At 37.9% G+C, this 12,713-nt stretch overlaps 1 pseudogene; it reads right to left on the reverse strand.

The window, feature by feature from the left end:
* Positions 1-10,994: 10,994 nt before the first annotated feature.
* On the reverse strand, positions 10,995-12,413 carry LOC118975216 (NADH dehydrogenase [ubiquinone] 1 alpha subcomplex subunit 5-like; annotated as a pseudogene).
* Between the last annotated feature and the right edge of the window lie 300 nt (positions 12,414-12,713).

The raw sequence follows: 12,713 nt of genomic DNA on the forward strand, positions 1-12,713 counted from the left end.
AAAGTTGGTGGTAGAGCATGACTATGACCAGAAACTTCTGCAGAAGCAATAACAAATAGACATTGTCTTCAATAAGCCAAAGAACAGGAACAAAAAAGAAGGAGGAAAAATCACATTACAGAGCAATCTGAGAATAAAACTCTTGAGAATAGAGAGAGCCAAACCTTTCTTCTTTATTTAACAAATATTTATTGAGAACCAAGTCTCATTATTGCTCTTATACATCCCTCATATCTTAGTTCAGGTATCAATTCCTTTTGGAAGACTTCCTGGATCACAAGCCACATGTCCCTCCATTGCCCCCGTGACAGCTCTGAATGTGTTGAATAATGGCTGTTCAAATGGTTGGATAACTGTGGGAAGACAGGTCCTTAAGCCAGCATTCAGGACAGGGCATGGCACCATTATGCATTAAATACATGTTTGCTGAATGATTGAAAGAATGAGTGCTATGTTCCAGATATCTAGCTAGGTATTAAAAGTAAAAATGTGTATTAAATCAAATCCCTGTCCCTAGTAGCTCACAGCCAGGGCTAGGAACGTCTTGAGAATCATATCTTCTAGACACATCCAGTTGATAACCTAAGATAGGGTGACATGAGATGACAGGGAAAGCTGGGAGACAATGAAGAGATAGATAGGAGTTTTTATTTTCAGTTCTACTCTTAACAGTTGATGGTCTCAGTTTCTCCATTTGCAAGGTTGGGGCTTCTTGAGTCCCCTCTATGTGCTGAGTACTGCCCTCAGGGAAGAGCAGATCTTTTATGTGGACTTAGCTTTAGTGGTTGGAGAAAATGGAGCCAGGAAAATTCTAAAATCATCTTGATTTCCCAGCACTCTTCTATGTAGTGAACAGAAGCCATTGAAAGCATAACTCCTGATCTTAAGAAATGTGTTCTTTCAAGACTGTTGCTTCTGGTGTAAGAAAATAACCTTTTTATTCAACCTCTTCTAAATTTAGAATCAAGGGTACACATGGCTAGGGCATATGAGATATGGATAACATTAGAACCAATATGACATGGCTGGTGTCTGTCTGTCTAATACCTATCTAGCCTTCAGATTTAGTATCGACATCCATTTATTTGGGATGGGAATTGACCTGCTGAAGTACTGTATTTCCCATTGTCCCTGGCAGAGAAGAGTGGATGTGAGATTGAAGTATATGTCAGGTTAAGGTGTGGCACACTAGTTTGTTCCTTATTCTTCATGTTTTTGTAGATACTGAGCTCTGGCTCTGAATTCACTCATCCAATTCTTTTATATATATATATATTTATATATATATATATATTATTGATTATGCCATTATAGTTGTCCCATTTTCCCCTTTCATTCCCTTCCACCCTGCACACCCTCTCCCTCCCACATTCCCCCCTTTAGTTCATGTCCATGTGTCTTAAGTTCTTTAGCTTCTACATTTCCCATACTATTCTTGCCCTCCCCCATTTTCTTTTTTATTATTTTATTTAATTGTTGTTCAAATACAGTTTTCTGTCTTTTACTCCCATCCCAGCCCACACACCCCCAGTGCTCCCCACCTCCCTCCCATTTATACCCCCTTAGTTGTTGTCCATGTGTCCTTTATACTAGTTCCTGTAAATCCTTCCCCTTTTCCCTTGAAATTCCCTCCCCTTTCCCCTCGGGTCACGGTCCCCCTATTCTCCATTTCAGTGTCTTTGGTTATATTTTGCTTGCTTGTTTGTTTTGTTGTTTAGCTTCCTGTTAAAGGTGAGATCATATGGTATTTGTCTTTCACTGCCTGGCTTATTTCACTCAACATAATGTTTTCCATTTCCATCCATGCTGTTGCAAAGGGTAGGAGCTCCTTCTTTCTTTTTGCTGCATAGAATTCCATTGTGTATATGTACCATAATTTTTTATTTGTTCACTTACTGATGGGTGCCTAGGTTGCTTTCAACTCTTGGCTATTGTAAATTGTGCTGCTATGAACATGAGGGTGCATAGGTTCTTTTGGATTGGTGTTTTAGGGTTCTTAGGATATAATCCAATTCTTATAACTAGTAAGTGGTGAGCTATTACATCCCCTTACCCACAGAGAAACTCACTACCATAGGTGTTAATTGCTAAAGGTTTCAAGGCTAAAAAGAGGCTGATCCAAGATTTGTATTTAGATTTCTGATTCCAGATCCTGGTCTCCTAACTACCACACTGTACTGGGCTCAGCCCAGTATAGAGCTGCACCTTGGAGGACCAGGAACATTTGAACAGGCATGTGTGCTTTCCTAGGAGATGGAGCGAACACATTCCTGTCTGCAGGGCAGGAGGAATAGCAGCACACATGGGAAAGGTGGTCCATAGAAATAAATGGCTGCTGCAGGACAGGACAGAGTGGAGCCAAAGATCGCCCAGAAGAACATTCACGCACATTGTCCATCAGCCCATCCAAGTGGCTCATGATTCTCTGAAGTGCCTGTGAAAGTTCACTGTAAACAAGGTGATTTCAAAGATAAGGCATACACTGTCCCCACAGGCATAACAACGTTTGCTCTTTCAGTTCCTGCCTCCCTCTTTTTACATGGGTACACTATTACACATGTGTACCACACACATATGCATTTACACATTTGCAAATATATGTAACTTTGAGAATATGTTTGAAAATTAAAATTTGCAGATGCAAGTATGGTAAAACATACATGGGAATTACTACCAGCAGATACATTCCTGATCTGAAAACCATTGTTTTCAAAAAATTTCCCATGAAGATCTACAAAATTATATCTAGGACCTTTCCAAGGTGTGATAATAGTAGCATGGTAGCATATTTTCACTTTGCAACAACACAGGCAGAATATCCCTGTGGTTAGCAGGGTAGGCCTTGGGTTCTGTCAGAATCAGATTAAATTCAGACTCTACCATTTACTGTCTGTGAGCCCTTGTGCAACTCTAGCCTTAGGCTTCTCATCTATGAAATGGTGATGATAGTGAAATAGTTACCTCTTCTAGCTGGTGCATGGAGTAAGTCCCTGAATTACTCCATGCACCAGCTAGAGTGTAATAAATCACTCAGCACAGGGCTTGTCCTTAGCCCAAGGATGTTAAGGCACCAAGAACCTAGAGGGGTGGGCCCTAGGGGCTGCAGCTTGGATTACCTCTCATGTTCTCCTGCATTGTGGGTCTCCAGTTATGACTGTTACTTGAAACAGAACCCACAGTCTAAGGGAGAGACTTAGTGTCTACTTTAAGTCATTCATTCATTCAATAAGCATTTGTTTAGCATCCACTGTGTTTCAGATGCTGTCTACATGTGTGCCACTATTTTCACAAGAAAAATACAGAAGNTCCTTAGCCCAAGAATGTTAAGGCACCAAGAACCTAGAGGGGTGGGTCCTAGGGGCTGCAGCTTGGATTACCTCTCATGTTCTCCTGCATTGTGGGTCTCCAGTTATGACTGTTACTTGAAACAGAACCCACAGTCTAAGGGAGAGACTTAGTGTCTACTTTAAGTCATTCATTCATTCAATAAGCATTTGTTTAGCATCCACTGTGTTTCAGATGCTGTCTACATGTGTGCCACTATTTTCACAAGAAAAATACAGAAGATCATCAGAATTAGAGGAGATACTCTCAAAAAGATACATTTCCCATCTCTCTGATGCTGCCATGGGCCATGTTCCAAATCTCCCACGCCCAACCCTCATCTGCTGGGGCTTCCTCACTTTACCCCATCCCCTGCAAAGATACCAGAGGGCCCTCCTGCCCTCTGCTCTTCTTCTTTGACAAAACAAGAATTGATCTCATCAACTCATTCATGCTAAAATAGAAACAATTAGTAAATTCAAAGTGTTAGCCTTTAAACTGCAGATGAAACTCTGAGCTAGAATGAAACTGCAAAGGTGAAATTTCAGGGAGCAGTTGGAAGTACAGAGGGCACTGGTAAAAAGGCACCATCTAGAATAACCACCCCAACCCCAGGGCATCTCACCTTTGCTAAGGCCTGCTTTCGTTGCCTTTGGCCTCTGTGCTTGTATTGAAGAGGCAGTTCACTCCCCACTGAGGGTGTGAGTGAAGGAGTGGTGGAGACTTGGCTTTGCTGTGTTTATTTTGAACTCAGCCAGATATATCTTCCATTTACATTATGGACTCTGATTGCTTCATTTATTATTTTTAGGTGGTGGAGAATTTGGTAATGCCACTGGAGTGTTGCCTTTTGGTTTTGTTCTAGCTTGTAAATGGTATCTAGTTCTATTCTGTTTTCCATCTTATGTAATATAAATTCAGGAGCTACATTATCTGAAATATTAATCACGTTGCAAAACCCTTCCCCTTCCTATGTGAAAGCAGAAAGAAAGAGTGGGGCTGGCAATGGATAATCATTGTACGTATTTATTTAGATAGGATTGTTTACTTCTCATGTGTTGTTCTCCCCTTCCCTCCTCTCCCCATCTTCTCCCCACCCTCTTCTCTTCTCCAATTTTCTTTTACTTGTTCAGTCCCAGTACCTTCTATAATGTATTACTGGGGAGCAGACCTGACATTCAGGGCAGGAAGAAAAAGATGTATGTACTTTTCATTCTATGCTTTGTCCTGATACCTGCACCTTCTTTTTTCTGGTGGCAATTTCTCCTTTATTGGTAAATTGGAGATTTGAGATTCCTGGTCCGTGTTCTTTGCTGGCCAGTGGCCTCAGTGATGAGGTCTCCTACAATAGAAGGGATATTGATACATTTCAAGCATTGACCATGATCCCATAATTGAATATGCTGATGGTCTTCCATGTTATCCAATTTTCCCTTTTTGAAATGGGAAAATGCTAAAGACACCTGAATGTAGCACTTTGTGTCATGATCAGCTTGGCAGGCCTTAGACAGATCTCCAGATGGGTCAAAGATCCTGAATATTGGTGGTGACCCAGGGCTGGGCCATGGCTGAAAAGGAACCCAAGAAAAGTACTCTGCTATTTCAGTATCACCTAAGGAAAAGATAAGTCTATTTTCAAATCCTGGGCTTTAGCATGTATATGTGAGCTATTACAAATTTACTTATAGCTCATTATGAGAATTAGTGTACCTGGATTAAATAAATCAACAGGACAAACTCTTACAGACACCTTATGGTTGCTTTTTATACTATGGAAAGAGGTTTGTTATTGAAGCTGAGAGCAGAGATATTTTCTTAGTCAGAGTTCCAAAGTAGTTTTTATGATTTTTACTTCTTTTGGATATAAAACCCTTTAAAGTTAAAATAAATGGAAATAAAAAGACAGAAAACAAACAATAAAACTAAAATCATTTGCTTGAATGTAATAAGTCTTGTGACTCTTTAAGAGAAAGGAAATTAAAAGAAAGTTCCTTTAGTCCTATTGAGAGGTGGGCTGCTCGTGCTTGTTTAAAAATTCCCCTTTGTTTATTTTCTTCATTCAAAGTAGAACAACTTCTAATAATATGAAGATGCATACCTTCAATTTATTAATTTTATTTCAAGTGGAGGCAGAAGTTGTTACAAAGGAGAGATGGAATGGTTCAGCTTTAACTCATTTGCTTTTGGGGGTGCAGTTTTAGTTACAGTCTATGAAATATATAGAATGCCTAATACCCGGCCAATTACACACACAAACAGAGAAAAATAATAGTATTAAGTGATATTGTATCTCACTATGCATTGAAGCCATCTTCAGCTGGCTGTTAAACAATCAAGCTCTGTGTGTATGTGTGTGTGTGTGTGCTGTCTGCTACATATATCCACAAAATATGCATGGTAATATGAACAAAATGGAGAAAAACCAAACAAGACAAAGTTAATACTGTCAGGCAGTTCACAACCTCCTGTGAGCATTTGAATACTAATATTCATACAAAGAGAGAATATATTAAAACCATGTAGTGCAGAACCAACTCCTTTTATGAAATGTATGGAACATAGATGGTGTCCCTAGATTAGACAGCATGGCTTTGTAAAACTAAACTAAACCATCTGCTTAAGACCAGTGCACAGGGAGGCATGATTGGGGTTTGTATCTGCATTCAATGACTATTCAGTTTACTGATTTCCTATTGTCCCATTTTCTAGTGATGGCTGTGCCCAGACTCAAGACAGATGACAAAAGAGATGCTTACTTGTGTAGCACCAATGTGGCTAGGACAACCTGGGACAAGACAGGAAGGCAGTTGATTGGAGGCTTAGCAAAAACTCAGTCTCTCCTGGTGAGTGTTGAGTAAGATAAGACCACTATGCTGCCTTGTTCATTTCTTGGGTATTTGGCCTCCTAGGCAATATGTTCCAATGTGCTCCCAGGAGAGCCTACCACAGACCACTGAATGGCAAAAAACACCATTCCGGTTTATCTTCTGTTACTTAAGGGTATGAAGTCAGTAATGGATTAGGCAATTTTTTAAAGTTACACTGAAGGTGGCAACCACATCTACAGAGGTCTGAATTGACTGTTTTGACAGCTGTTTCTCAAATCTTCATTTTGGCAGCAGAGTTCCAGATGTCTAGGTTGAAAACTGCGCCCCATTTTGAAATTAGTTCATATTGGATCAAATGTGGGTCAAAAACATGTTGCTGATATGCATAGCAATAAATGCATGGGGCTGGAGTATTAACAGCTGGTAAGAGCATGGACTTTGTGGTGTGATGGGCCTGATTTCAAATCATTAGCTCTGCAACCTGGGCTAAGTATCCAATCTCTTAAAAACCTCATTTTCTCACTTGTGAAATGGCAACAACAGCAACATGGATCTCATATGATTGTTGTGAGAACTGGAAGAGATGACACATAAAGCTCTGCACATGGTGCCTGGTGTCTAGTGAATGTCACTAAACACGTGTTTAGTGGTATTAGTTGGGCAGCCTTTGAGATAAACTGACCAGACATGTTTCTCTTGGTGCTAGCCTGTGCCAGCACCCAGCTCTGAGAGCTGATCACAACTCTTTCCATTTGTCTTGAAATCACCTATTTGAAATCATTAATTGCACATGCTAAGGTTGTAGGCTATAAAGCAACAAAGACCAACTTTAATTTAAATAGAAAGCATAGAGCTGGCCTGGTAAAGACAGTGCAGATTGCCTTCTGGACACCACTGACACTACCATAAAAATGGCCACTAGAACTGCTACCTGTGTCCCCTGTCAAATACTGACTGCCCCCCTTCTGCCCACTGAAACCAGAGAAGATTCCTAGAGGACCATTCTTATCACCAAGAGCTTCAGCTATAAACATGGGTGCAGAGATGAGTCGGTTTTGTATCCTTGCTACCTCTTTTTTCACATTTCTTTATTGTTGTTCAAGTACAGTTGTTCCCATTTCTCTCCCACCACTCCCCGCCACCCAAGCCATCCCTGTTCCCACCCTTGATCCTACTCCCTTTTGGTTTTGTCCATGTGTCCTTTATACATGTTCCTGAAAAGTCTTTCCCCTCACTATTTCCTCCCACCTCCCCTCTGGTTACTGTCAGTCTGTCCTTGGGACCTCTTGAAGTTACTCTCTGGGGAAGGATGGGGCCACAAACATCCTTCAACAACCTGAGCTGTTACTCAGGCTGCCTGCACTACTGCCCTCTAGGGGCTGCCTGATTCTGCACGAGCATCTAAGTTGATTCCAGCCCCTGGAAGCTTTGGCTTAAGAAATGTTTGAGGACTAGATGGTGGCCAGGTTCTGCATTCCTCACATGTTTGATTTTGGTCCACCTACCTGTAGGAGCCTCAGTCTTACCAGAAGCTCAAAATGTAGAAACTGGTGGGCGTCCTTGAAAGGGTATCTAGTGAACAGAATGAGGGAAAACAAACTGGGAATAGAAAGCAATGTGCAGCAATATGAATATGGAAGAAGAATCAATGGATGTTGGGAAGACTGGTCAGCCAAGAAAACTGACTCAAAACCACCAGCACCACAGGTGTATGTTCCTGAGCAGGTATGAGTACCTGGGAGGGCAGCTCAGAGCACCATATTCTTTGTTAGGTAGCTTTTGCATGAACTTTTTGAGTCCCAACCCTGTGTACTAAGGAGGGTTGAAGAAGCTCCTCGCACCCCTACTGGGTACTCTGAAACTTTTACTTCTAGTTAGGCTGAGCCAATGAAGTCCATGAAAGATCAACACCTCCCTGACTCCAGATCCTTTGTTTGGAGAGAAAAGAATTACCAATGTCAATTTTCCCAGGTATAACTGGCATGTGTTGATTTGACATCGTACAACCTGCTTACTCTTTTGCCTATTTCCAGACCTTAGACTAATAAGGAGTGTCATGGCCTAATAAGAGTGTCATCAGTGGGGAGGTGAAAGGGGGGGGATGGGGGAAAAGGTACAGGGAATAAGAAACATAAATGGTAGGTACAAAATAGACAGGGAGAGGTTAAGAATAGTATAGAAAATGTAGAAGCCAAAGATATTGTATGTATAACTCATGGGCATGAACTAAGGGGACAGGGGAATGCTGGTGGCAGAGTTGTAGGGCAGAGGGGAATAAAAGAGGGAAAATGGGACAACTGTAATAGCATAATCAATAAAATATATTTTTTAAAAAAGTAAGAATAGTTAAGTTTCCTAATTTTTCATACACAGGTTGGCCCATTGCCCTCCTTTGGTCTCTGTATCAGGAGTTCAGGTCTCAAGTGACCTGTTAAAGGCACAGCCTAACAGGACTTGCACACACAGTGGGCACAGCCTCTCTCCAGCTCCCCTTGCAGCCCATTTCAGCCTGGCAGTTTGCATGGTAACAAACTAAGAACTTCAGGTGGGAAATACTTACAAAACTTTGTAATGAGATTGTCAGTTAACATGTCAGTCTTCTGCACCACCTTAAGATTTACTGTTATCTTATGGTAAAGTTCTTAAGATAGCTGTCTAGCATAAAAATAACTAGTATTTATTTCTTATTAATAAAAGGCATCATGTTCTAGAAATTTTATCTTATTCTGTCATAACAAGTCTATGTCAGTGGAAAGTTGCTTAGCAGATTTTAGTTTTCATTGTTTTTGTTTAGTGGGGAGGCAGAAAGCAATCTCTTAAATAAGCAAGGCTCAACAATAAGTAATAGCAGTTATTTATTTATTATATTACTCTCAAAGCAAAGGTGACTTAGAAAAACAAATGAGGAAAAAACTGGTTTTCAGAAGAGCCCCTTGATATCAAAAAAGTTGAAATAGGTATGTGCTATTATTTTAATCACCATATGATTTTCTTACTTAAATAATATAAAAGCCCTTATATCTCTACTCATAAAATACTTGGAAGGAAAATTTTCTACATTTTTCAATTTAATGCCCAAGGAATAAAGTGCAAAGCTTTCTGATTAATTTGCAAAGAAACAGAACAATACAAAATCTTGATTGACACAAGGAAACAGACATTATTTAGCCAATTTCAATGAAAACCTTGATAAAATTGGTGAATGGGATTGAAAAATGAGTGTCATGATTTAGAACACTCAACCAATACAAGGTTTCTTTCATCTGGAGCTAGTCATTTTGAGTATACATAGTTATCATAGCCAAGAATCAATTTAAACATTTAAATCTCTTTATCACAGAGTACTGAAACAAGATTGCAAAGATTTTTAAAGCAACACAATCATAAAGCAAAAAGGATTTTGTACCATTATTAATAAATATTGTTTAACTTATCCTTATTTCATGCTTTAAAAAATCATAGTCTTTATGTATCTTTATTAAGGATATAGCAGAGTGACTTTTTAAACTGAAAGGGGTATATAATCAAAAATGTTTTGGAGGTCTCAGCTCTAGATGTTTCATAAAATTGGAAGAAATTGGATCCCTTCCTACAGATGAGACAAGTGGAAAATGATCTTTCCTGCATTGGTTAGAGGCTGGTTTTATGACCCATATTAGGCAAAACCAAAAACTTCAAGGGGATTACTGAACTTTGTTAATTTTGTTTCTCAATTAAAAGTCGAAGTACAAACTTCAGAGTATTAACTTGAGAAAGCATGTATAGTTTTACATGTTGAACTATTTTGTAAATATATTGACTACTAAATATTTTTATTTTATTTTTTCATTTATATTTATTTAGCATTCAATTTACAGCTCCATAAGGGGGGAGATTTATTGGAAAAAAGGAAAAATACTTTTTTTTCTATTTTCAAAGATTTTGCTTTGCCACAGAGATAGCAAAATATACATCCATATGCACATACACCAACTCCTAAAGCACTGTCTTTGACGGTAAGAAGTATTGAGTTTAACTAAGTTTTTAAAAACAATATGGGTTAGAAAAAAAGGTGGGGACATCTGAAATGTAATTTTATTTTTAACCTTAAACTTGTCAATTGCTTCTTTCCTTGAACAGCTTTATCTTGTTTGATACCCAGTTACACTCACATTGGAAACTTCATAAAAACTACTTAGTGATTCCACTTGGAATTTGTAACCATACAACTAAGATGTTTTAAATAAAAGCCTATCCATATGTCAGATAAACTTTAGAAATTCTTATTATCTCTTCTTTTACAGAAACTCTCTCTCTATCCTGATGTAGTTTGATCAAGGGCCAGACAGCTAACTTCTTCAAATGAGTCAAATTTTTAAAAGTTTCCTAGCTATCACTGTAAATAAGAAATCTCTCTTTCTAATACAAAATTAATTTCCACAGCTTTAGAATGAATTGTAATTTAATAGTTTTTCTCTTACTACTTCACTTCAAACAGTGATCTACACATTCATTTAAGCAATAATAACTTTTTTCTGGTTTCTTCAGAATAAAAAAAATCAAATGTGTTAGAGGTATTACTAAAAATATTTCACCTATCAAATCTATCGCCTGTGCATTGAGACATATAGAAATTTTTCCAATTAATTTTCAAATCTTATAGAACCTCTATTTTATAAAATATCGTCTTTGGAATAATTTGAATGAATTCTTTAACAAAAACTGATTCATAAGTCCCTGAATTATAAATATGTTCTGCATCAGTTTTATTGATTATTAGATGTCAATAATATTAAAATATTTTTTATGTAACAGAACATTTAATTACATCAATTTTCCTTCAACACACAAGTTATTTGATGATTAATGTTTTGTCCTTTTCCATTGGTTGGCAGGAGGCTCTTCCACGAAAGGCTACCATGGTTTTTATGGAATCATTTTTCTCACCAAACTTAGTTATTGTCAGCCTGAAGAACCACCCCTTCTATCTGGCCACCCTGAAGTTGGTCTTCTAATTTTTTTACATCTGGTTACACTTTAACCATATCCAGCTTCTTATTTGTAATCTGTTCTGAGTCCTTTCTATATGGTGAATTTTTAGGGATTTGCTCAAGAACATCAATATTTTTTGTGTACAATATTCTTAGCCTCTCATGAAGACTCTCTCATACTGCCAATCCCACAAGGCCAGTAACCTTCTTTAGCAACCCTGCTATGACAATGCCCCTAAATATTTTTAAATATTACCTAAATAAGTGAGAATCAAAATTAAATGGTAGCAGCCAATTAAAAATTATAATACAGAATTTGTTGACCAATTGAATATAATAAAAAGAACTCTAGCCTGTTTAATTTCTATTTTCTTGAAAGATTTTATTTTAGTTTCTAATTTTGATATATTTTATATGAAGGGTTATTAAGTAATATTATGTATTTTTTAAATGGTTTATATAAATAGTATGCTCTAAAGAAGGAGTTTATCAGTAGATGAGTAGATAAAAAAGCTGTGGTATATTTACACAATGGAATACTACTCAGCCATAAAAAGAAGAAAATCTTCCCCACTGTGACAGCATGCTAAATCTTCCCCATTGTGACAGCATCTTCCCCATTGTGACATCTCATTCCCCATTGAGAACATTATGCTAAGTGAAATAAGCCAGTCAGAGAAAGACAAGTACCATATGATGTCACTCATATGTGTAATCCAATGAACAAAAATGAACTAATAAAATATTGACAGACTCATGAATACAGAGGAGGCTAATAGCTGTTGGGGTGAGGGTGGCTGGTTGGGGTTGGTTGTGGTTTTGAGCAAAAAAAAAGAAAAAACTCATAGACATGGACCACAGTGTGGGTAGAAGGGGGTGGAGGGAGGTGGGTATATGGGGGATTAGTGGTGATGGATGGAGACTGGACTTAGGGTGGTGAACACACTATATAGTGTACAGATGATGTGGTCTAGAACTGTGCACCTGAAACCTATATAATTGTGTTAATCAGTGTCACCCCAATAAATTCAATAAAAAGGAAAAAAGTGAAGTGGAAATTGGACAAATGTTTATGCTACATCAATTTTATCACAAAGATTTATCTAGTCTACTTGTTCAGTGAAATCTAGCTATTTTAAGTTAGCTTTTTATGATTAATATATTACTTGATTTTAATCACAGAATCCTGTGGAGCTAGTAATACAGCAGTGCTTGTATTTTCAGTTTATTTACCTGCTTACTTTTGATCCATCAAGCTATTGTCACTACCAACTACTTTCTTATTAATCATTACTCAGCCTATGTTTATGCTCTTTTCACATCATGTCTCTAAATATAGCCAAACTGGATAACCTATAACAGACCAAACTGGATAACCTGTAACAGACCAAACCTAAACCATTTGGTCTGTTCACTCCTAGGTACAAAGTTATATAAAAAAGGGCAAGACAGTATCTGTTAGGAATATATAATAGTTACTGAACAATTTAAAATATCCAATCTATTGAGCATTTATAATGAACCAAATACTGTTTTAGTAAATGAATAAGTGAAATTGATGCAACATAAATAGAGAAGGGTTTTTTTTTTT

The sequence above is a fragment of the Sturnira hondurensis genome, unplaced genomic scaffold (genome assembly GCF_014824575.4).
Source record: "Sturnira hondurensis isolate 20B ecotype Veracruz unplaced genomic scaffold, ASM1482457v3 Scaffold0020163, whole genome shotgun sequence".
NCBI lineage: Eukaryota > Metazoa > Chordata > Mammalia > Chiroptera > Phyllostomidae > Sturnira > Sturnira hondurensis.